At 35.8% G+C, this 24,653-nt stretch overlaps 1 protein-coding gene across 4 annotated transcripts in view; it reads left to right on the forward strand.

Annotated features, from left to right (window-relative positions):
* The window catches only part of Fam133a (family with sequence similarity 133 member A), a 68,411-nt gene that overhangs the window by 9,978 nt on the left and 33,780 nt on the right, over nucleotides 1–24,653 (forward strand). For 2 of the 4 annotated variants that reach the window (XM_058573740.1, XM_046427838.2), the window contains exons 3-4: nucleotides 19,375–19,501; nucleotides 21,748–21,838. The exons of the other annotated variants lie outside the window; for them this stretch is intronic. The gene's annotated coding sequence lies outside the window, so the exon portion shown is untranslated. The remainder of the gene's footprint in view (nucleotides 1–19,374; nucleotides 19,502–21,747; nucleotides 21,839–24,653) is intronic. 4 annotated transcript variants of the gene reach the window in all.

Genomic DNA, 24,653 nt, shown 5'->3' on the forward strand with positions numbered 1-24,653 from the left:
TGAAAGATGAAGATTATGAGTGGGCCAACATTTTCTGAAAAGATTATTTTACACTTGTAGGAAAAATTAGAGCCATTTCCCGAAAATGTCTGTCTAGATATCATGAAATCCTTTTTTCCTCTGGTTTTGTGATGATTTGAAGAAATTTTGAGCCATAAAATTCTGCTTGATCATAAAATCACTAGGCATATTTCACTTTTTCAGCAAGTGATGTGCACCTAATTTAGCTGCAAATGGTGTGTATGCCTGCTTTTAAGTTTATAATATGCTTACTAAGTGATTCTTTTTAATTCAGTAAAACTTATGCTTACTGGACTAGAATTTGAAATCACTGGGCTGAAGTTATTATAAAATAGTATAAAAACCCATTAATGGGATATACATTTCAGACAAATAGCTATGGCAACTGATAGAATATTCTAGTAACTATTCCTTTCTGTACTCTCTTGCATTTCACTATTCAAATACCTGTCCTTTCCCACCTGGATTCTTTAACTCATCATCTTCATTTATCCTACCTAAAGCTTTCTTGCTTCCCTTCCAGCCTATATACTGCTGTGAAATTAACCTTCTTAAAATGCCATTTTCATTATGTGAGACCCATCCTCCTGAAAAAAACACTATAGGAACGTCTCATTGAAAGGCATTGCAGTGTAGGGAAAAAGAACACTGGTTTGAAGATTTAGAGTTTAAATCTTGACCATACCACACAGTCTTTAGTGAATAATTTTATAGAATTTATAAAGTCAAACATATTCATTACTTCCTAGCTATGTAGCCTTAGAAATTTACTTAATCTCACTAATTCACAGTCTCCTTATCAATGAAATGTAGAAAATAATATATATATATATATATATATATATATATATATATATATATATATATATAACTATGTCAATTAGGACTTTTTAGTTGCAAATAACAGAAATAGACACTGGCTAATTTACACAAAATTTAGTTCATTGGAAAAATATCAGAGTCTCACAGTATGTGCAGTAGGGAATACAATGAGGCCCCATGGCCAGAATAATTTAATAGTGATCTCAAAACTAACGTCAACTGGAACTTCAGTCATTTTCAACTTTATTACTTTCTACTTAGCTATAGGAGGGTAAGAACTCTGATTATAGCTCTAAAGGACTGTTATCAAAATAAGATGAGTGCTATGAGACAGAGAAAATGGATGCCCAATATCCAGCTCACATGAGATGTTCACTATTCACATGAACCACAAGTCACATAAGTGCTCAGTGAATGGCTATTTTTAACAACTCTAGTCTCCTTTACTAGGAATTCAGAGTTATTCACTTTCAGGCTTCATCCTTTTCAAATTTAACTTTCTCTCAAATCCTCTGTATAAACCCTGAATTCTCATTTCTTTCTCTTCTCACTCTACTTTCCAGTGTTTTTCCCCCACCTGAAATTCACTCAACATATCTTTTTAAAGTTGAGTTTAGCTCTCCTCTTAGAATCCTTGCATCATTGATTTTCTGTTTGTATTTCCTCAATCATAAACTACTTCTTTATATCTTTTTAGAATGTTAGTCTTGCATTATTTTCTAACCATCAATATGCCTTGCTTCTCTCTGCAAGATTATAAACTCCTTGAGAGGAGAGATCACATATCACTTATTCCTTTGTTTGATTGAAGGCATTTATTTCACTGCTATGCACACAGTGAGTTATCATAAATTTATGATGTTTAATGAAAGATTGTGAATCATTAATTTAAATCTACATTGATTTAAAGATAACCTACTGTTGCTCAGCAATACAGTGATTATCTTGAGATTACAGAAAAAAAAAGAAAAAAACAAACAAACTTGAAAGTTGCATTAGGAGTATCTCATGGTCTAATTTAGTAGAGGAAAAAAAAGCATGAAGCACCCCAGGAGTAATTATATAAATATGTAAAAACTACCAATGTAAAAAAAAATTATGGATGGTGTTATGGCTACAAGAAGATAAAAAGCAGATTTCCTTTTCTGGGATAAAAGGTTAAAGTCTGAAAATAATAATACATGGTATTGAAGAACATAAGGGTTGGGGAATATTTTGAAAGAAAGTGTTGTGAATTTAGACTTAATATATTAGGGAACAGCAATAATGATTTTTTTGGGGGGAGGATTTGTTATAATACATTCATACGTGCATACAATAAAACAGTATAATTAGATCAATTTCATTCCTCAGTATCTCCCCTTTTCCTCCCTTCCCTCCTCTGAGCCCCTTTTTCTATTCTATGGTCTCCCTTTTTAATAATTTATTCTAATTAGTTATACATGACCGTAGAATGCATTTGCCAATAGTGTTTTAAAGTTTTTAAAAATTTGGTAAGAGAAATAATCCAGTTAAATAAAATAAAGTTCTTGTACACAAAATAATGCTAATCAACTATCAACAGTGATAAACATTTATGGATTTAGAAAGATGATCATAACATAGTATTCAGATACACAAGCAGGTTACACAATGTATGAATAAAGGATATAAATATATACATTTCAAATAAAGGATATAAATATACATGAAATAAAGGATATAAATATATATGAAATAAAGTATATAAATATACATTAAAATTTCTGGAAGCATAATCAACAAGGTAGTAAGTATGCTTACATTTAGACAGTGTACTCGATGCTTACTTTTATTCTCCTATATTTAAATTTATTTTCAATAGATAGTTTGGTTAAAAAAATGTCTGTGTATTTTTTTTTTTTTTTGGTTCTAGGGATTGAAGCCAGGGGCTCTTAACCATCAAGTCACATCCTCAGCCCTTTTTTATGTTTTATTTTTTATTTTATTTTTAATATATACATAATGGTGTTTTATTCATCTAAAAAAAAAGAATGAAAGTATGCCATTTTCAGGAAAAAGGCTGAACTAGAGGTCATATGTTAAGCAAACTAAGCCAAACCCAGAAGATCAAGGATTATACATTTTCTCTCATATGTATAAGCTGCAGATTATATATGTTTGCCTTATGCAAAAAAAAAAAAAAAAAAAAAAAAAAAATTTAGACCACTTTTCACAGCCAAACATGTTGAGCAGCATCACTTCTACTGACCATAGTCTGGCTTTAAATTGAACCCTCTAGAATAAGATCTGGTACCAGTTCTGGAGCAAAAGCTAGAGCCAGTGACAGAACTAGATGTACTTCTGGTCCCAGAGCTAAGTTCACCTCCATATCAATTCTTGCTCACCTTCTGCTAAAAGACCACAGTGAGTGTCAGCCCCAGTAAAATAGCTAATTTTAAAATTGCTCCAGAACTACTGTCTGAAATAGAGACAATCCAAGCACTTTCCCAGATACCATACTGGTGGCTCTACATCAACTGTAGCACAAGTACCAGAGGAGCCAGCCCAGTTCTGCTGTCAGCATTAGCTGCTAAGCTATAAAAGGGCCAGCTCCAGTGCCAGAAACTTACTAACCTGCCTTTGATGGCAAATATTTTATTTTGATCCTCTTTTATTTTATATTCTTTTTATTTATTATATTTAACATTACATTTTTACATAAATGAAATTTAACTTTGTAATCATTTAAAATTGTATATTTACAAAGCTGTAGGTGTCACCATCTCCGTCTCCAGCACCAACTCTGGAAAAATGTCAAGGGCAAGATCAAGCTGCAGAAACAGTGAAAACCAGCCACAGATCTAGAGGAGTTTATGTTATTAGAAGCAGTAGTTATAGAACTAGGCAGTCCACAACCATTTCTAGCTGCAAATGAGAAGTTACAGCCACCTATGCAGCATCAGCAAAAGAAAGCCCATGATAGCATAGCACCATTTATCCCCAAGGAGCTGCAGTTAGCTCTGTTCCTGGCCATCCCTAGAATGAACTCTGTATATATAGTTCAAACCAAGTCTAGTACCAGGCATGTCAGCTTCTGTGGAACTTGAGGCTGCTCTACAACAACTTCCCAGAAGTGTTCATACCAGCAAAGGGCCCATCTAGCTGTGTCTCTAGCAAGTCATTTAACATCAGCTCCTGAGATCCACCCAGTGCCTTCTCTATTGCCAGAGCAGCCATTTTACTCCCTAAGATAGTGTCTTTTTTATTTTTAATTATTTCTGGTTTTTCTGTTGTATATCTTAAGTATTCGTGTCAAAAAAGTTAAGAATTTAGTAATTTTGAGTTGTACAATTCAGGGGCATTAAGTCTATTCACAATGCTGTGTAGCCATCTCTACTGTTTGGAGAATATCTAACCACCACAAACTGATAATCTGCTACCATTAGACAGCTACACACAACACCCCACATATAACCCTAAAAAAGCATTAACCTGCACCCTTCCACCAGATCTCCCTGCCTTGCCTGTGGAACCCTCTCAAACATATCTCACAGTCCCTTTGTCCTTTCCCCCGGGACTGAAGTCCCCTGGACATGCAAACAAAAGCTATGACCTTATCCTGAAGAAATGACACTTACCAATAAGAAGAGAGTTGGGTTTGGGATGAGCTTAACCTCTTAGCACAAAGCAGAGTTTTTTAACAAGAGCATTTGCTGAGTAATGCCCATCATGGACCAGCAACAGGGCTACTTTCTCCAGGGTCTGGATGACTGTTGGCAAATCATGTAAGACTGAAGCATACCAGGTAACCCAGGCAACTTCTGTCCACCTGCCATGCCAGGACAAACCAGGCTCCAGTTTTACCTGAACCTCCTGCTGCTGAACATATACCCATTGGAAAAGAGACTCTTCTGTTCCCTTGCTCTGTCACTTCATCAGCTCCCTAGGAATTATTCTAGCATCTTCTTCTGAGAATGTCCTCAGGTGTGTGTACCCATAAGTACCTCTATTATTTGGGAAGTCCTGAGGCAGGAGTCATGTGTCACTTCCCTTTATCACTTTTTGTAATAAATATTTTATCCCCTGGTCTGGTGAAAATTTCTGGGTTTGAGGAGAAGACACAGCTAGAAACATCAGGTTTCTAGAGTTCTCTAGCATCACATCTCTATATAAAGTCTGCTGTCTAGGGTCCACACATTCCCATTCCCTGAATGGCAATGGTCATAAAGTGCAGACTAATTCAGGACTCTGGGATGAGATCTGGATTTCTACATATGTAGCAACCTCTCTAGTGATGACAATGCCAGTGGTCCAAGGGAAGCTCTTTAATAGCAATGAGGTAGAACATGAAGTATACTGTGTGTTTTTGCACACCCTCATGGGGGTGAATTTTCCTTGCATTTTGGGGGAGTCTCCCTCCCGTCAAAAATCCAACCTTCTTCGTGTTCTGAGGAGTTACTTTTTATTTTTTTTTTATATATTTTTTCAAAATTACATATAGGAGTTACTTTTTAAACAAAATATTTCTTTATTAGTTATGAGAAGTAGTTTAAACTAAAGATGAAATGATTCCTCAGGTCACACTACATAGCCCACCTTCTGAGGAAGCTGTGTTTGACTAGAACCCGAGAAACTTTCACAGTTCCATGAAGCCTTTAATCATCCCAGTTACTACTGTATTCATCCTCTGTACATGTTCTTGGCCATTCTCTTACAATACAAGTGGTGCATGGTGTTTATCTAAATACGTTTCCTGGTTTTCAGGGTGCCCAGAGTTGTTGCTAAGGTACTTTCAGCCCCTGTGTAACACAGAAACCTGGGGCTTCTTAGAACAGGAGAGGGAGTCTAGAAGTGAAGCCAAAGAATCTTATGTTTTATTTCAAGACAGGATTCTCACAAAGCCAAGAACATGCTGGCTTTGAACTTGTGATCCTTTTGCCTCAGCCTCCTGAGCTACTGGTATTAGAGGTCTGCACTACCACACCCCTCATGTATATGTATATTTAAAGGTAATATGGATTTTCAAAGATAGTAGTGATATAAAAAAATTGTGCTTACAGTTAATGACTTTAACAACTATATATAAGGTTCTAAAACCAGCAAAGACTGCTTGATTAAATATTGATTAAATATTCTTGGAGCAAAAAATAGTTACGGAAAATTATGGCACTGGAAAGAGACAAGCAGAACTTGGAGATGCAGAAGAGCAAGGTTTATTCAACACCCCTGTGGGCTCCCTGGTGGAGTCTCTTCCAAAGGCTGAACACAGCCCTTTGTTCTCAGTATCTTTTCTACAGTAAGGACTTCCAGGTTTCAAGGCTTTCTCATGCAAATAGCCTTGATTTCTTCCCCTTTCTCCAGGCAGCTCAGATTCCTGCCACAGCTGCTGAGCAAGCATGATTACAGAAGCAGAAAATAGCAGGTTGCAGCTATTAACAGAGATAAAAAGAAATATCTTAGAAAGGATTTGCAGATTTATTCCACTTCCTTGATGCTCAGGATGCATCTGCAGCCTTCAGAGAGCATCATTTTTACCACTTGTTGGTATCTTCTCATGAGTAATAGATGAGAGGCTTTCTGTTTCTTTAACAACTGTTTATATTATATATATATATATATATATATATATATATATATATATATATATATATAAAACTTCTTATAATGCTGATTAGGAGAGGAAGGAGGCAAGTAATAAGTAGACATTCAGTAAATGTAGCCATAATCACCCCAATTATGGTCTTAATTCCTCTTATCCAAGAGAATCATCCTTCAAAGAGTTTGTCTGTGTCCCATTCTTTCCAAGTCTGTACAGGAACATGGGCAATTTTTACCATATGATCTGTGATCTCTTTTATAACTTCCCCTGTGTCATCTATTTGTAAACAACAGTTACTCACGTTGAATTTTTTATAGACCCCTCCTTCAGAGGCAAGTATGTAATCTAAGACACAACAGTTCTGGTAAATGGCATTCTGCATCTTAGTTTGTTTTTGAGCAAGTATATTGAAGGCCTCTGCATACTTGCTTGTTATAATCTCCAAAACTGCCTGTAGCCTGATAATATGTGTACATTATCCCCACCACCTATCTTCTGCACAAGTGGCAGGTTCATAGTACTGATTGACATGTTCTAGGGGCCATTTATCATCTTTTACATCACCAATCTGTAGGGCCCTTTGATTTTTCTGGGTTCCTGTGTATTCAAATGGAATACATAGTTCTATTGTGAATACAACCCTCCTGAATTCCTCCTGTGCAGGAGAAATTAGTGGAATAGAGCAAAGTCCATGTAACTTCCTGGTCTGACTGAGTTACTCAGATACATGGGTCACATGAAGACGTGGAATCTGGCAGGACTGTGAGGGACCAGATTAATAACAGCAATCATAAGCATACATACTGAGAAAAGGAAGACAGTATATAACAGTAAGGAAATATTTGTAGAGAATAAAATAGTTTGTTTCTTTCACTAGGCAGTCAACTCCTTAGGCTTTAACTGTGCATTGATGACCAGCATCTGGTGTGGCCAGAGCAGGACTTTGAGATTGTTCTCTCCTTTGTAGTATCAGGCAAGGGTTCTCTCTGGATTAAGGACTGTTCCCCATTTTTCCTGATCCTAGGTTGGGCCATAAGGTTTGGCTCTGGAGTGGTGGATCTAGGTGTCTATTCCTCTGAGAACAGTCCTGGTGGTTAAGATTACAGTGTAGGGTCCCTTTTACATTGGTTTTCAGGGTTCGTTCTTTAATCTTTTATATATATATATTTGGTACCCAGGTTTATGGGGGTAAACAGCTATGTCCAAGAATATGGGTATTCTATCTGTGACCCACTTATGTGTTTGTAAGATGGTGAGCTCCAATCTTTGTAGCTGTTTATGGAAAACTAAATCTCCTAATTCTCTGGTGTCTCCACTTAAGCTGATCAGCCAAGGTTGTCACCCATCCAAGATTTTAAATGACAAAAATCCTATGTTTGCCCAGGGCAAGTATCTTACTTTTAAGAGCTCAATGGGCAGCATGTGGTTTCCACTGAATTTTTAAAGCCTTTGTCACCTATTGTATTGTCTCAGCCACAAACACTGGTTCATTGTTTGACCATATGGTTAGAGGCATCCCATATCTGGGAATAACATCCCTCAGGAGAAACTTAGCTACCTCTTTTGTCTTCTTAATTTAGGTTGGAAAGGCTTCCATCCATTCCACGTGCAGACAAAAATAAATATTTATATCCTAGGCTCAGGATGACTTCAATGAAGTCCACTTACATATTCTCAAATGGGGACAGTACACAGTGCTGTGTTTCCCGCCAGTTTATTCGACTCCTGGTGAGCATTGTTTTGTAAGCAGGTCATGCAATGCTGGAAGAGAGAGGAGCAGAATGCGGGGAGACAAGTAATGAGGTGGCACCAGCCTAATAAGGTTTCTATGGTAGTTTTCCTCTTCTGGGTCAGATCATGTTATTGGTGGACCAATCTGTAAGCTAGTTTTTCTGGAATATAAACTTGATGATCTCATATGAGCCATTAATGTGTCTTGGCCTTGGCTTCTCCTTCCTTTTTAAAATTTATTTCTCTTTCTCAGGAGAGTGCCTGGGAATAGCTGGCAATTCTGGAGTTAGCAAGACTTTGTATTTTTCTTGTGGCTGCTTCTGGGCATCCTGTTTGGCAGTGACATCAGCATTGTGGTTCCCTTTTGTCACTGGTTGTCTCTCTTTTAGTGATCCTTATAGTAGATAACTCAACTCTTTTGGCTTCCATACTATTTCTGGAAGTTTCAAAAATTTAACTTGGTTTTTAGTTTCTTTGTTTTGCAATAAGGAGTCATTTTTCCTTGTATAAGGCTCTATGGACATGTAAAGTAGCAAAGCCATATCGCGAGTCAGTATACATGTTGGCTTGTTGTTCTTGGCTGAGTTCTAGTGTCCTGATTAATGTCTATAATTCTGGTCTTTGTGCTGATCATCGATGGGAATGTGCCTCTGTTTCCACCACTTTAGATTTGGACACCACAGCATACCCAGTCATCCTATTTTTATCTTTCATAAAATTACTTTTAACAGTATATAAGACAAAGTCAGGGTTCTGGATTGGTCTATCAGTCAAGTCTGGCCTGCTGGAAAATATTTTATCAAGTCCTTCTAAAGAGTTATGATCAGGGGGCCCTGCTTCCTATGGTAGAAAGGTAGCTGGGTTTAGGATTTGGAGAACTTTGTTTTACCTGTGGATTCTCACATAGCAACACTTGATATTGAGTCATTCATGCATTCCTGAGCCAGTAGGTAACCATTGTTATCCATGAGGGTTACAACTGAGTGTGGGACTTCAACATTAAGGTTTTGTCCCAGTGTCAGCTTGTTAGCTTCCCTTATCAGGAAAGTAGTGGCTGCCAGTGCTCTGAGGCAGGGTGGCCATCCAGCTGCGAGGGAATCAATTTGTTTAGATAAATATGTCATTAGCCTTTGCCAGGGCCTAAATTTTTTGGTTAGGACTCCTAAGGTCATTTTGTTCTTTTTATGAACAAAGAGGTTGAACAAGAAGTCTCAGGGTTGGGGCCTCAGAGACTTTGGCCTTGATTGTCTGAAAGGCCACCTGGTTTGGTCCCCACTCATGGGTGGGTTTTTTTTTCTCTTTTTAAGGCCTCATATAGGGGTCTAGCCAAGTCTGAGAATCCAGGGGTCCATATTCTGCAGAATCCTTTGTTCTTAGGAACTCATGAACTTTTTGATGAATGGTAGGAGTAGGGATGGTATAAACTGCAATTTTTATTTTAGTCCCCAGCTTTTGCCATTCCCACATGATGTTAAAACCTAAGTATTTAATTTGTATCTGAGAGATTTGTTAAAATGGAAGTATTTGTCTCTGACAGATTTATGACTTTTTTTGATATTCAATATTTTGCTTCTGTTTGTAGAGAAAAGGAGGGCCTATGTTCCTTGTAGGCATTGAGCCTGGGTTGAGCTGGCCAGCAGAAGGTCATCAACATATCGTAACAAGAAACAATTTAGGTCAGGAATCCTGGAAACCCAGCCAAAGTCAGTGGCTAAGGCTCTACTGAAGAGTATAGGGGAGTTCTGATTGCATCCTGTTATCTTTTCTGTGTTATGAGAAAATGTCTAATATATTTCCCTCTTTGATGCTTGGATCCTTTTACGGTTAAAGAACATCATCCTGATTTAATGGTTTATATTTCCTAACATCATGACATGAGTGGTTGTTTTCCTTTTAATTAGAGCCTCTATGAAACTAGAAATAGAACTTATCACCAGGGCTAGCAGGCAAACCAAGAGAAGGCAGACCCCTAGCATAAAAATCACAATACTTATGACAATACTCATGAAACACTTGAATTTCCCCAAAAGTTGGAAACTATCTTTTTAAGTAATGTCCTGGGGTTTCACCCTTTTTTAGGTCTGGACTGGGATTTGGGTTACCTTTTTTATTCAACCTTTAGGTTCCCCATATAGTTTCCTAGTAGGAGAAATAGGTTTGATAAAGTATGGTTGTGGTGATACCTTGGCTTGATTGAGTCAGGAAGACATGGGCTACAAGATGAGAGGCTCAAGTCTACAAACAGGAGCCAGATCTGTTTGTAGACTTTGTTACCATGTTACCAATAGTAACAAAGTATCTTGTTAAAAGGAGGTAAGAGACTGCTAATAGATAAGCTTTTTAACCTAATACCAACCATCTGGAGCAGTTGCTATTAATTCTATAGTGAAAACTAAGGCTAAGACTGTGGCAACTGAGAGAGGCAAAGGGTGGCAGTTCCAAAGCATCAAAGTAAACAGACAAATATAGAAAGTAAGAGTAGTCAGTTTATCCCAGTCAGCAGCTGATACTTCAAGTTTTTACTGTGTGTAGATTAGTCAGCTGAGATTCCTCAGGAGTTACTCTTGGGACTAGTGAGAAGCCTTTTAGCTCCTTTAGTGTTATATACCACTTGTGCCATCTACTAGGATGGGTTGAAATTTTGTTGACCATGTGTAGCTTCCCTTGGAAGTATTAGGAACATTTTTCTTTTTATTTACCAACTTAAAAAAAATATTTATATTACTCAAATATGCATTACCTTATGGAATTTAAGAAGTCAGGATTTCTTAAATTTATAATTAGCAATTGATATTTTAGTATTTTAACTTTGTAAATTAACTCAATGAGGGTTGGGGTTGTGGCTCAGCATTAGAGCACTCGCCTAGCACATGCGAGACCCTGGGTTCAAATTTCAGCACCACATAAACATACATAAATAAAATAAAAGTATTGTGTCCAACTATAACTAAAAATTTTTAAAAAATTTTGTTAAATGACTTTTTAACAAATGCATTGATAAAATTAATCTGATTTATGTTTAATCTAATTTACTCAATTTTAATTAACTTTAGGTTACCCATAAAAACCAAGGTATTAAACAAGTGTAGTTAACAGTACAAGTCATCTGTTCTGCCAAAGAAAAGTCCTAAAAGCATTGGGTATTACTTTAAACATTTTATAGAAACTAACATTCTGTTGATTGTTTGATCACCTAGAAAAATGTGTGGGTTAGTAATTTTAAAGACATTTTTATTTTCATCTGTTTAACTAACTTAAATTGAAATTTTAAAAAATGTTTAAGTTATATGGACTAAGAAGTATTTGGATCAATTATTAATTTAGGCATATTCATTTATAAGCCCATTTTGATACCATGTACATGATATATATAGACACAACATAAAAAACATAGCTTTTTCTTGAACAATTGACCTCTGAACAAAGACAGCAGGAAAAACAGAGGACTAAACCTTCCAATTGGACAAAACAAGACTAATTGGAACAAAAGGTATTAATTCAGGCACACAGGAACAAATGTGAATTTATCATAGAAACCATAAATTTAAATAAGTCAGAGGTTTTGAATAAAAAATGACATGGCCATTAATTACTCTCAAGCTGTTATTGTTGTCCCTTAAATCATTCCTTGTTCCTCCCCCCTCAAAAAATTCTGAATATCCTTTTGGTATTGCTCTAATTCCTTCCTTAGTTTGAATAGTGAAATATGCAGGGCATTTGGAGGAGTGGAAGCCACATAGCTAATTTAGATTTTCTTTACCCCTCATTGTTGGCATCATTCCTGGAGGCACAAGTCAGGGAGTTTTGACCTTGAAGAGGCTTAAGTTTGAGTTAGAACACTAAAGGCTTTTGGATAACTTCTTGTGTCCAAATAAAATAACAGGATTTTATAATCTCTTGGGCTCTTTTTTACTTTTATCCTAGGACTTTTACAAAATATTTTAACAAGGGGCTGGGATTGTAGCTCAATGGTGAAGTGTTTGCCTTGCATGTGTGAGGCACTGGGTTTGATCCTCAGTACCACACAGAAATAAATAAATAAAGGTATTGTGTCCATCTACAACTAAAAATAAGAACAAAGCCCAGAGGGTCATGTGGGGGAATTTTGGTGTCTTTTCCCCTTCTGGCATCCTCTTTCTCTAGACTAAAGGTTTTGAAGCTGAGCTGCCCATTACGTGAAAGTTCCCACCCTGAGATGGTGTCACAAAATGAGGGGGAAACACATTTATCTGCCTGACTGCTCCCTTCACAGAGACTTAAGTGGTTCTTTGCATCCGTGGCAGGTCAGTATAAGTCCCTGACCCTAACTAATCTTGCAGGGAGGGACTTTTGATCCCCTAGGGTTTGGCATTGCCTTAAACCTTATGAGGTCACCCAAGAACCACAGATTAGGACTCACAGAGGCTCCATAGTATAAAGACTGTGGAGCATAGACTCTCAGTTATGCCAATCTCTCTCTCTCTCTCTCTCTCTCTCTCTCTCTCTCTCTCTCTCTCTCTCTCTCTCTCACACACACACACACACACACGTACCAGAATTAACAAACAGACCTCCTGAGTAAGCAAACCCTGTACTGAGTGACTCCAGTCATGGGCAGATGTCCCCAGAGGACTTACTGTTTGATGTCCTGTCCTGAAACCTATTTCCATTCTCCTTTGGGAAGTAGTGAGAGCCAGGGCCAGCATGGCTCAATTGAGTTTCAGGATGTGGCAAGTCACCAGCCAGCAGCCATGGCATTTTCAAATTCCCCGACAATGGTAACAAAAAGGACCATCTTGGATGATGGTTTCCTGGCCAGTGTACAAAAATACATTACTGAAAATTATGGCACTGGAAAGAGACAAGCAGCACTTGGAGATGTAGAAGAGCAAGGTTTATTCAGTACCAGTGTGGGCCCAGTGGAGTCTTTTCCAAAGTCTGAGCACAGCCCTTTGTTCTCAGTATCTTTTCTACACCACAGACTTCAGGGTTTCAAGACTTTATCATGCAAATAGCCTTGGTTTCTCCCCCTTTCTCCAGCAGCTCTGGTTCCTACTCTAGCTGTTGAGCAAGCGTGATTACAGAAGCAGAGACTAACAGGTTGCAGCTATTTACAGAGATTAAAAAGAAACATCTTTGGAAGGAGTTGCTGCTTCAGTTTGACTAGGTTTCTAATTTAATGTGTAGGATAGACTGAAAGCAGCACTTGAGCTGTCAGTACCACTAATACTGTGAAATAGAGATGAAAACAAGTGATGGGAGTTAATTTTTACAGGGAGTAGTGTGAGAAGTTACTGTATATTTGAGATTAGAAACTAGAAAAAAAGCTTAGTAGTCAGGGTTAGAGATATAGGCTTATATGTAAAAAGTGTTAGTACAGAGGGAGAATTTAAATGGCTACATACTGTGGGTTTAAAGAAAGTCAAACCTTAAAGGAAGGTCACCATATTTTTTCTATTTGTCTTTGGGTTTTTAAAAAACAACAGTCTTACTGAAATATAACTTGCATACCATAAAATTCACTTACTGTATGTGTATAACTCCATGGGCTGGGTAAATTTATTCAGTTATGCAACCCTTGTCATAATTCAGTTTTAGAATTTTTCCATCTCCCCCCAAAATATTTTTGGGGTCTGTTACCAGTTAACTCTTGCTTCCATATACAGGCTTAAAAAACACTCTTCTGTTTTCTGTTTCCACAAATGTGCTTTTTCTATACATTTCATATAAATGGAATCATACTATATGTGGCTACTTTCACTAAGCATAATGTTTTTTAGGTCAAAACGATTATAGATCAGTATCTTGTTCCTTTTAATTGATTAATAATATTCATTTGTATGGATACATCACACTTTTTTCATCCATCAATGGGGTGATTTGTTTTTTTTTCCAGCTTTTTTGTTATTGTTAGTAATGGTCCTCTGAATATTTACATTCATGTCTTTGTGTGTATATGATATAATTTTTTATGAGTACATTCCTAGGAGTAGAATTACTGAGTTGTATGGTGTTTTAGTCAGCTTTTGCACTGCTGTGACTAAATGACACAATCAGAATAACTGTAGAGCCCTTATTTGAGGGCTCACAGTTTCAGAGGTTTTAGTCCCTAGAAGCTGGGCTCAGTTCCTTGGGGCTCAAGGTAAGGCAGAACATCATGGCGGAAGAGTGTGGCATAGGGAAGTGGCTCACAAGGTGATCAGAAAGCAGAGAGAGAAAGAGACTCCATCCTCCAGATAGGAAATATATACCCCATGGCCGTGCCCCCAATGAATCACTTTCTGTAGCCACACTCCACCTGTCTATAGTTACCATTCAGTTCATCCCATCAGGGATTAATCTACTGGTTAGTTTAAGGCTATAACACAATCATTTCTCCTTCAAACTTTCTTAAATTGTCTCACACACTAGCTTTTGGAGGATACCACATCTAAACCCTAACATAGGGAAATGTTGTGTTTAACTTATTAAGAAACTGCTAAAATGTTTTTCAAACTGGCTGTACCATATTACATTCCCATCAGCAATGTAGAAGAGGTCTACTTTCTCCACTGCCTTGTCAACACTTGGTACCATTTTTAAAAATTTGTTCTAATTAGTTACACATGATAGTAGAATGCATTTCTATTCATTGTACACAAATGGAGCACAACTTTTCATTTCTCTGGTTGTTATAATGTAGAGTCCCACCACATGTGCAGTCATACATGTATCTAGGGTAATGATGTTCATCTCACTCCACCATCATCCCTGCCCCCATGCTCCCTCCTCGCCTTTGATCAAATTTCCTCCATTCTCCCCACACACCCCCTCATTATGGATGGATGCTGGTATCATTTTTATAGTCATTCTAACAGATATGGGGCTTTTACATGCATTTCCTTGATGATTAATGATGCTGAATGTCTTTTTATGTTATGTTTAGTCATATGTATGCCTTCTTTGGTGAAATATGTATTCAAATCATTTACCCATTTACAAATGGTTTTATTAATGTGTTATGAGATTCTTTCAAATATTCTGGATACAAGCCCTTTATTACAGCTGTGGTTTGCAAATATTATTTCCTTGTCTGAAAGTTGCATTTTTAATTTTTTTAATAATGACTTTTGAGAAGCAAAAGTTGATGAAGTTCAATTTATCAAAATTTTTTATATGAATCATGGTTTGTTGTTGTTTATGGTACTTTGAGTTAAACTCAGGAGTGCTTTACCACTGAGCTCAATTCCAACTCTTTTTAATTTATTTAATGTTTTTTTTTTAAATTTTGAGACAGGGTCTTGCTAACTTGCCCAGACTGTCCTCAAACTTGTCATCCTCCTGCCTCAGACTCCCAAGTTGCTCAGATTACAGTATGTGCCATCACTTCTAGCTCCTATTAAACATGTTTTAAATCTTGTTTCTAAAAATATTTTCCCAACTTAAGCCCATGAAACTTGTCTCCTATACTGACTAGAATATTATAATTTTAGCACATACATTTGAGTCTTTTAGGCTTATGATCTATTTTGAGTTAATTTTTTTGTATATGGCATGAAGACTATTTTAATATTGTTGTAGATATTCTGGATCTTTTGTACTTTTATATAAATTGTATTATCTACTTATAGATTTGTGCAAAGAAGCCAGCTGGAATTCTGATAGGATCTCTATTTATCAATCATTTTGAGGAGAATTGCCATTTGGATAGTTTGAGTCTTCTAATCCAAGAGCATGAATGAATTCTCTCTCCATTGATTTAGATATTTCTCTAAGCTGTGTTTCGTAGTTTTCAGCATAAAAGTAATAGTAGAACTTCTAAACTGAATAAGCTGGGAGTAAGTAGTGAGTATGGGAGAAGCTCTGGGACACACATACTCACTTTTTTTTTTTAATCCGAGGTCAGTGATGTTTCAAGCAAAAATGCTTCTCAAATGGATGTATGTTTTGGTTAATTTCCAGAGTGATGAAATGGTTTCTTTGGTTGATTTTTGTCCAGATTTATAGTTCTGTTTAGGGAAATGATTTTCTCATCTCCTTGACTAATTGTAGCCAGAAATTTTACAATCTGTGTATTTTTATGAGCATTTGTGTTCCAATTACTTCCAACTCCAAAAGACCTATGACATAATATTTATTAAGCTATACCAATTAAATAGTGTGTGCAAGCTGGATGCAAACAGTATACAATATTTACATAGCAATCTGTTTTATTTATATGACCCTACTGAAAGCTGAACTGTGTATACAGTGTGTGTGTGTGTGTGTGTGTAATGTCATTCAGATATATGTTCTCTAATTTCAAAAATTTCTTTGGAATTTTTGTTAGAGTTATATGGGTCTCCTTTTACCCTTTTATGATACAAAGACATTTGTTTATTTTTGTCTATTTCTTGGTACTGGGAATAGAACCTAGGGATACTCTACTACTGAGCTGTACCCCCAGATCTTTTTATTTTTTATTTTGATACAGGTTCTTTCTAAGTTGCCCAGGCTGACCTCAAATTTGCGATCCTCAAGCCTTAGCCTCCTGAATCACTGTGATTACAGGTGTGCTTCACCACATGCAGTAATAATTGTTAATAGTAACAATTCTAACAATATAAATTATATCAGTACAACACATTTATCATTCTGAAGTATGGTTATGTATAGTACCACATTTGGTTTTCACAAAAACCTACAAATTAGAGCCAACTTACATATTATATTAATGTTAATACTGGACTTATTTTAAAATAGAGCCAATTTATTTTATTAATATAAAGACTAGCTTATAGTAATACAAGAAGTATAGGTGAGATGCAGCACATAGAACCCTTTTTGAAGTCCAAAGCCCTCCTCAGTACAACGCATATCCATGCATTTTAGTATTAATTTACTTTTGTTAATTTTTACAACTAGTGTTTAATGTATTTTAAGCATTAGTAACAATAAGTATTTGCTTCCTTCAGGTTTTCCTTTTGAAGCATTTTCATAATCTAAAAATCTTGGACAAATATTGAGCAATGAATTATCTAGATAAATGGACCATAAATATAATCTTTATCCAATTCAAATGGTGATTGTATCTAGTATAATAAACACTTCCTATGTATTAAGTCTTTTAAAAAACAGGGAGTTATTTTCTTTAAAAAGGAAAGGAAAAAACGGAACTAGAGAATAAACAAACATTGGGTTAGCAGAACAGAAATTATCTTACTATGTTTAGAAGGTTAGGGAAAGATCAAAAGAAACTACTGTAGAGATGCAAAAAGATGAATATGGCAATATAATTGAACATCTTTTTGCAAAATATATTGTATATTTTTTATTCATTATAAATTCATTCAAAATATCTTTGAACACAGTAAAACAGTTTGAAATTATTCTATAGTTACTATAACATTTACAATGTAAAATCTCTGCCCATACACTTTTACCATGATTAGGTACAGATATTATAGTGAATGTTCTTAAGAACTTAAAATTTACTACTTATATTTTAGAAATTCTGTGTGTTTTGTAAAACTAATATGATTGAGCCATAAATTAGGTAAATTTCCCCAGTGAGAAAAACTGCCTGCAAAATTAACCCAGGTTTCTGCTTTTGAGTAGATAATTTGATATGGAAATACAATTTTATTTGAGTCTAAAGGAGGCATATATATATATATATATATATATATATATATATATATATATATATATATATCATGATTATAAATTTGAAAGGTAAAATCTAATTGAGAGACTGGATTACTAGAAAGAAATTTGCTATATAGGGGCAAGTCAGAAAGCTAGTTGTGAGTTTCCAGCATTGTCTAGGAAAGAAAGTGCTTGGGTTAGCAAACTGGAATGCCCCAATCCTCATCCCAATGGGAGGGATAGGTAAGTAAATCAAATTGAATCTTGAGGCAGAAATCACTAAGAATAGCTACTGAATTCCCATTTAATAATTTCAGGTTCAACAAGGAAATCTCTGATTATAAATTTTTTTTTGTATGTGTTGCCTCTAATAGACACAGAACTTTCTGGTTCTCAAACCTAGCATCCCTGTCTTTACCATATATCTCATTATAAGCTAAAGAATGGACATTCTGATTTATACTTCTATATCTTGTGAGTTAATGTACTGTAAATTAGCTTCATGGATCCTGATACTATTGGCAAACTGATAGAATAACACATAGTGTCTCCATGGAAAGAACCAAATATAAGTCTAAATGGAAGATTATAAAGGTAACATCATCCATCATTTGCCTTGAATAAAATAACTATATGATGACAGAGAATATGGGAATGTTTCCTGTTTATTGTTTCTTTTTTAAAAATAATGTTTTAGTTGTAGATGGACACAATATTTTATTTATTTTTCTGTGGTGCTGAGGATTGTACCCAGTGACTTACTAGGCAAATACTCTAAGATTGAGCCATAAGCACGACCTCTGTTTATTGTTTCTTGATGGAATTTTCTCTATGGTAATGGTTTAGACTTTAGTTTATGACATAATTACCTGAGAATCCCCTCCCTGGTTTTTTTTTTTTTTTTGGGGGGGGGTGCTAGGGAATCCAACCCATGCCCTTGGGTTTGCTAGGCAACTGCTCTAGCCCTAAACCTAAACCCCTAGTCTGGAAATTCTTTTAAATTATAAATTACTAGATCCTACTCCTAGAGATTCTGACACATTTGATCTGGAATGGAGCACCAGAAACGACATTTTTAAAAAAGAGGATGTGATTCTGCCCCTGATAAACCTTAAGCAGCACTGTTCTACAGAGAACTTTGCTAATGTAAAATAACTATGATTCTCAAAGGTTTCAGTTCACTGCTTGGCAAAATTTCATTGGTTTCTTTCAGGTTTCTGTTAATTGACAGTATTGGCAACACCATAATCTATTTCAGGTGTATGATTGGTCAGGACTGAGTATTCAAATCTTAAGGGGACAGTGAGAAAGTAGACAGGCCTAGGGGTGAGGGAAGACAAAATGGTTGCCGGCTTCGCCGCAGTATGTGCTTCCTGGGTGACAAACAGAAAATAAACTCTTCTGAGGAGGTCCTCTCTGTTCATGAGCAAAAGTGAATAGGTAAGTGGTGATGACAAGAGTAGCCTGGGAGACATTATCCCCTTGAGCCCCTACCCTGCCCTCTGCTCTGAGAATAGACTTCCTAATGCTATTACCACCTCACTGCCACCGAGAATGAAATGGTCTAAATAAAAGCAGTGTACTTCCTATGGAAATGCAACTTTATTTTCTTTTTAATTTATTTTTCTGAGATGAGGTTTCACTGTGTTTTACAGGCAGGCCTGGAACTCCTGAGTTTAAATAATCCTCCTGTCTTAGCTTCTGGAAGAGGGAGCTGGGACTACAGTGGAAGTATAACTTTAAGTGCCCTTTTTCCAAGATTCAGATTGCTGTCTCTAAAGTGTAAGTGGTATAAACAGACATATTTGAACTTCCTTAGGAAATGAGCAACTATTTTATTGAGGATATGCATTTGGAAGATGGCTAAGGAGATGGGGGAGTGGGAAATAAAAGCAGGGAATTGGCTAAGAGTCATATAGATTAGGGTTAGAAACAGTGTGCCACAGAGCTAGGTTTTGAATCCATGAAACTCTATTTACTTGATTTTGTTAACTAGTGTGCCTAAGAATCACCTGAGGGCCAAGTTGAAAATGTAAATTCATGACCTTTCTCCCAAAATTATGACTTAGTAGATCTTCTATGGAATCCAAAATTTATATTTTTAAAAAGTATCCTAGATGACTCTGGTGCAGGTGGTCAGTGGACATTATTTAAGAAACATTTTTTTTTCCAGAACACTGGTTCACAATCTTTAGGATCTTAGGATTCCTTCACACTATTACAAATTACTGAGGATTGTAAATAGCATTTGCTAATGTGCTAAATAATATCTGATATATAATACCTACTGATATTTATGGTATTAAAAACTAAAACTGATGTTTACCATCATCATCATTATTATTATCATTATTTGGTACTAGGGATTGAACCCAAGAGAGTTTTGCCTCTGAGCTAAGACCCCAATCCTTTTTTAATTTTCTTTTCTTATTTTTTTAAGCTTTGAGGCAGGATCTTGCTAAATTGCTGAAGGTTTCCTTAAATTGCTGCAATTGGTCTGGAATTTATAATCCTCCTGATTCAGCCTCCAGTAGAGCTGGGATTACAGGCATGCACCATGCCCAGCTCAACTGAGAAATGTTTAAAATATGTATTAATGAATTTGAAAATATCAAGAATAAACCCATTGCATTTTTTAAAAAATAATTGTATTTTTTTAATTTTCGGTGGATACAACATCTTTATTTTATTTTTATGTGGTGCTGAGGATCGAACCCAGTGCCCCGTGCATGCCAGGCAAGTGCATTACCGCTTGAGCCATATCCCTACCCCCAACGAATGTTAAGTAGATAAAATTGTAGTTAAAAAATTACAGCTTACAAATTGAAACTAGTGAGAATATTATTTTATATTCTTAAATTTCCTTAATACCTGACTTCTGCATATAGGCTTATAATGTGATGTTTTAAATGAAGTGTGTGAAGAAAATCAGACCTTATGAATATAACATAGAAAATAAAAGAACCTTGCAGACATCAAAAAAGACTCTTGGAGACCTCAATGGGTCCTGTGACTATACTTTGAGTTCTAACTTTAGAGTAATAGCTGTAATTGTTATCAGGAAGTTGTAAGTTAATTACTCTGTGTTTGCCATCAGAATTTTGGACACAATAACATAGAAAATTAATTCATTCCCTAGGTTTTTATGGTAGGGAAAATTAGTAGTAGTCATAGTAGTAGTACCAGGTATTAAATACAGGGGTGCTTAACCATTGAGCCATATCCCCCCCTTTTTTTAAGAGGCAGGATCTCCCTAAATTGCTAAGGCTGGCTTTGAACTAAGGATCCTCCTTCTCAGGCTCCAGAGCTGCTGAGACTACAGGTGTGCACCACCACACCCAGCTTGCAAAATTATTTTGTAAAAAGTATATCACTATTGATCCAGGCATGGTGGCATGCCTATAATCTCAGCAACATGGAAGGATGAGGCAGGAGGATGACAAGTTTGAGGGCTATCTGGGCAATTTAACAAGAGACTGAAAATAAAAAGGGATAAAGTTGTAGCTCAGCAGTAGATTGCCCCCTTGGCTCAATTCCCACTACTGCAACAAATAAGTATAGCTATGGTGTCATTCTTGTTAATTTACTTTGTTCATTTGAAAGCATTATAGAAATACAAAATAGGTGTGTGGAAGATGGGGAAATTTTTTTTTAAAGAGGCTGGATTTTAGAGCAATCATTTGATTGACTGTGGAGGGGGTTTCAATAGGCAATGAGCAAAGAATATATTAGGTGATCAATTATAGGTAGAAAAAGTGAGAGCAGGAAGCAGTCTGTAGTTATTTATAGTATATTTACAATTGAATAAATACCTAACATAGAAAGTTCTCACCCACCTTATAAGGGGGTGATTTGTTTGCCTGAATTAAAAAAAAAACAACCCTTTTTCTTGGTCAACACACTTTCTTAAATTTGGCTATGATTTTTGTTGTTTCTAGTTTTAGTTTTAATTCTATATCTAAAATTTACTGCCAAGTTATTACAAAGCTTTAGAAAACATTGCATTTCTTATTTATCTCTGGTCAAAGTGGTAGCACCTGAAAAGGAATCTGGAAGGAAACACCTTTGGAAAGGTGAGAGGAAAACCAAGAGTGTGTGTTATCCTGGAATCCTATTGAGGTAAGTGGCTCAAGGAGGGAGTGATTCATTCTGTCAGATGATACTGATTATGAAGTTAAGATAATGAGTTGATCCTTATATTTAGTGGATGTGGAAGCCATTAGATAAAATAAATTCCAGTGGAATGGTTGAGATGAAAGCCCCATTGGTATTAGCTAAAGAGAGACTAGGAAAGAAATCAAAAACTCTGTACAAACAGATCTTTCCTGAAGCTTTGCTAAAAAGGGAAGCAGATAAATACAGCAATAGAAGAAATTGGGTTGGGAGATGGTTTCTGTGTTTTTTTAATTAATAACATGTTAGTCTATCAATTTTTTGAGAGCTTCCATAATGAACAAAATGAACATGGATTTTTCCCTTATATAACCGATAATCTAATAGGGGAAATGGTATTAAATGGATACACAAAAATTAAATAATTTTAATATGATGAGTAGTAAATAAAGCACAAGGCCCTCTCAGAGTATAATTATCAATCCTGACTTTTTCAAAGACATCAAAAAAGGCTTTTCACTGGGGTTGTGGCTCACTGTAGAGCACTTGCCCTGCTCATATGATGCCAATCCTCAGCACCATATAAAAATAAATAAACAAAAATAAAGTTAAACAAAAGGCTTTTATAAATGAATGACTTTCAGATTGTGCTTAGGGAAGGAAATAGTACATGGCCAAAGCCCTAGGTGGAAATAATATGATATATGAGAGATATCAAAAGAAGGTCATTGAGTTTGAAGTACAGGTGAATGTGGAAAAAGGAAAGGTGGAAAAGGTAAACGGTGACCAAATTATTTAGGTTGCACCCTGTAGATTTAATTACGGTCTTTGGTTTTTGTTCCATGAACACAGAAATCATTGACTTTATATGTTGGGCACACCAAAAATGAACCAGGCAAAACAGAAAGGTAAAAATTAAAACAGCAAACAGAATGGAAAAGTAAATTGCATGACAAATATTTATAGTGCTATAGGTATGACTTTAGGCCAAGTATAGTTGCATCTTTGTAATCAATTATTTTGTGATGTACTAATTTTATTCAGTTTTTAGTAGTTGAGAAAATTCTTTTATTCTAATCAGTTATACATGACAGTAGAAAGCTCTTTGATTCATTGTACACAAATGGGGCAGAATTTTTCACATCTCTGGTTGTACATGAAGCAGAATCACACCATTCGTGAAATCATACATGTACCTAGCTAGGGTAATGATGTCTCATTCTACTATCTTTTCTATCTTCTTGCCCCCTCCCCCCACCTTTGCCCCATAAAATTTCCTCCATTCATCCCATGCCCCCACATTATGGATTAGCATCCACTTTTCAGAGAAAACATTTGGCCCCTGTTTTGGGGGGATTGGCTTATTTTGTTTAGCATGATATTCTCCAACTCCACCCATTTACCTGCAAATGCCATAATTTTATTATCTTTTAATGCTGAGTAATATTTCATTGTGTATATATGCACCATAGTTTCTTTATCCATTCATCTATTGAAGAGCATCTATGTTGGTTTCACAGTTTAGCAATTGTTAATTGTGATGCGGCTATAAACACTGGAGTGACTATGTCACTGTAGTATGCTGTTTTTAAGGAGTGGGCAAGCTGGGTCAAATGGTGGTTTCATTCCAAGTTTTCTAAGGAATCTCCATACTGTTTCCAGATTGGTTTTACCAAATTTCAGTCCCACCAGCAATGTATGAGTGTGCTTTTCCCCCCACATCCTCATCAACACTTATTGTTGTTTGTATTCTTGATAACTGCCATTCTGACTAGAGTGAGATGAAATCTTAGTTTTGATTTGCATTTCTCTAATTACTAGAGATGTTGAACATTTTTTCATATATTTGATGATCATTTGTATATCTTCTGAGAAGTGTCTGTTCAGCTTCTGAGCCCATTTATTGATTGGGTTATTTCTTTTTTGGTGTTAAATTTTTTGAGTTCTTTATATATCTTGGAGATTAGTGCTCTATCTTACGTGTGTGGCAAACTTATTTTTCTAAAATTTAAACCCATAAAGTGATGGGGTTTGCTTGTCTTGTTTAGTGCCAGTGTCTGGCTCAGAGTAGTATCTCAATGAATAGGATCTCAACAAGTAGGATCTCTATAAATGTTTGTCCAGTACATGAATAAATAACTTTTGTATTATGTACTTTTGCCATTATAAGGAATTTTACATGGAAACATTGGAATTGGTAGCACCAAATAGATTATAAGGTTTTTGCTAGGACTTAAGAAATTGCTTATCAGAACACTTAAGGAATTGCATAAATAATCTGTATGCTCATATTCAGGGATGTTGAGGGATTAGAGATTAAAATCACCTTTTTTTTCATAGAGGAAAAGAAGTTAACTAGAGTTGCTGAGTCTAGGCTATATAAAAAAAATCAAATTCCTGATTTAGGCAACTGAATGTGGAGGTTAGTTTAGTGTTAGTTGTTGGGAGAAAAAGGTTCAGATTAGTCTAGGTGAATGTTCCTGATTATTACATGTCACCTGCTGCTGGCAATGATATAGTAAATAAACAAAAATAATTGATAAGCTAGGTCTATATAACATGATGTTGTCAAGTATATCTGTCAAAGCCATGGACACAGCATAGTATTCTGGCAAAAACCAGAATTTTAACCTTTTACATGTTTAGGGATCTGCAATCTAGTGAGGCAAAAAAATTAGAAATAATAATCTACATATATAAATGACAGAAACATATACAACTGTGTGAAGGAACAAAGATGAGCAGTAAATAATCTATAGAATAAGCAGAAGATATTTTTAGTAGAGCTTATAGATTATTCAGGGTGATTTGGATAGTTTCC

This window comes from Marmota monax, unplaced genomic scaffold (genome assembly GCF_021218885.2).
Source record: "Marmota monax isolate L192 unplaced genomic scaffold, Marmota_monax_Labrador192_F-V1.1 WCK01_AAM20220418_F8-fsc00067, whole genome shotgun sequence".
NCBI lineage: Eukaryota > Metazoa > Chordata > Mammalia > Rodentia > Sciuridae > Marmota > Marmota monax.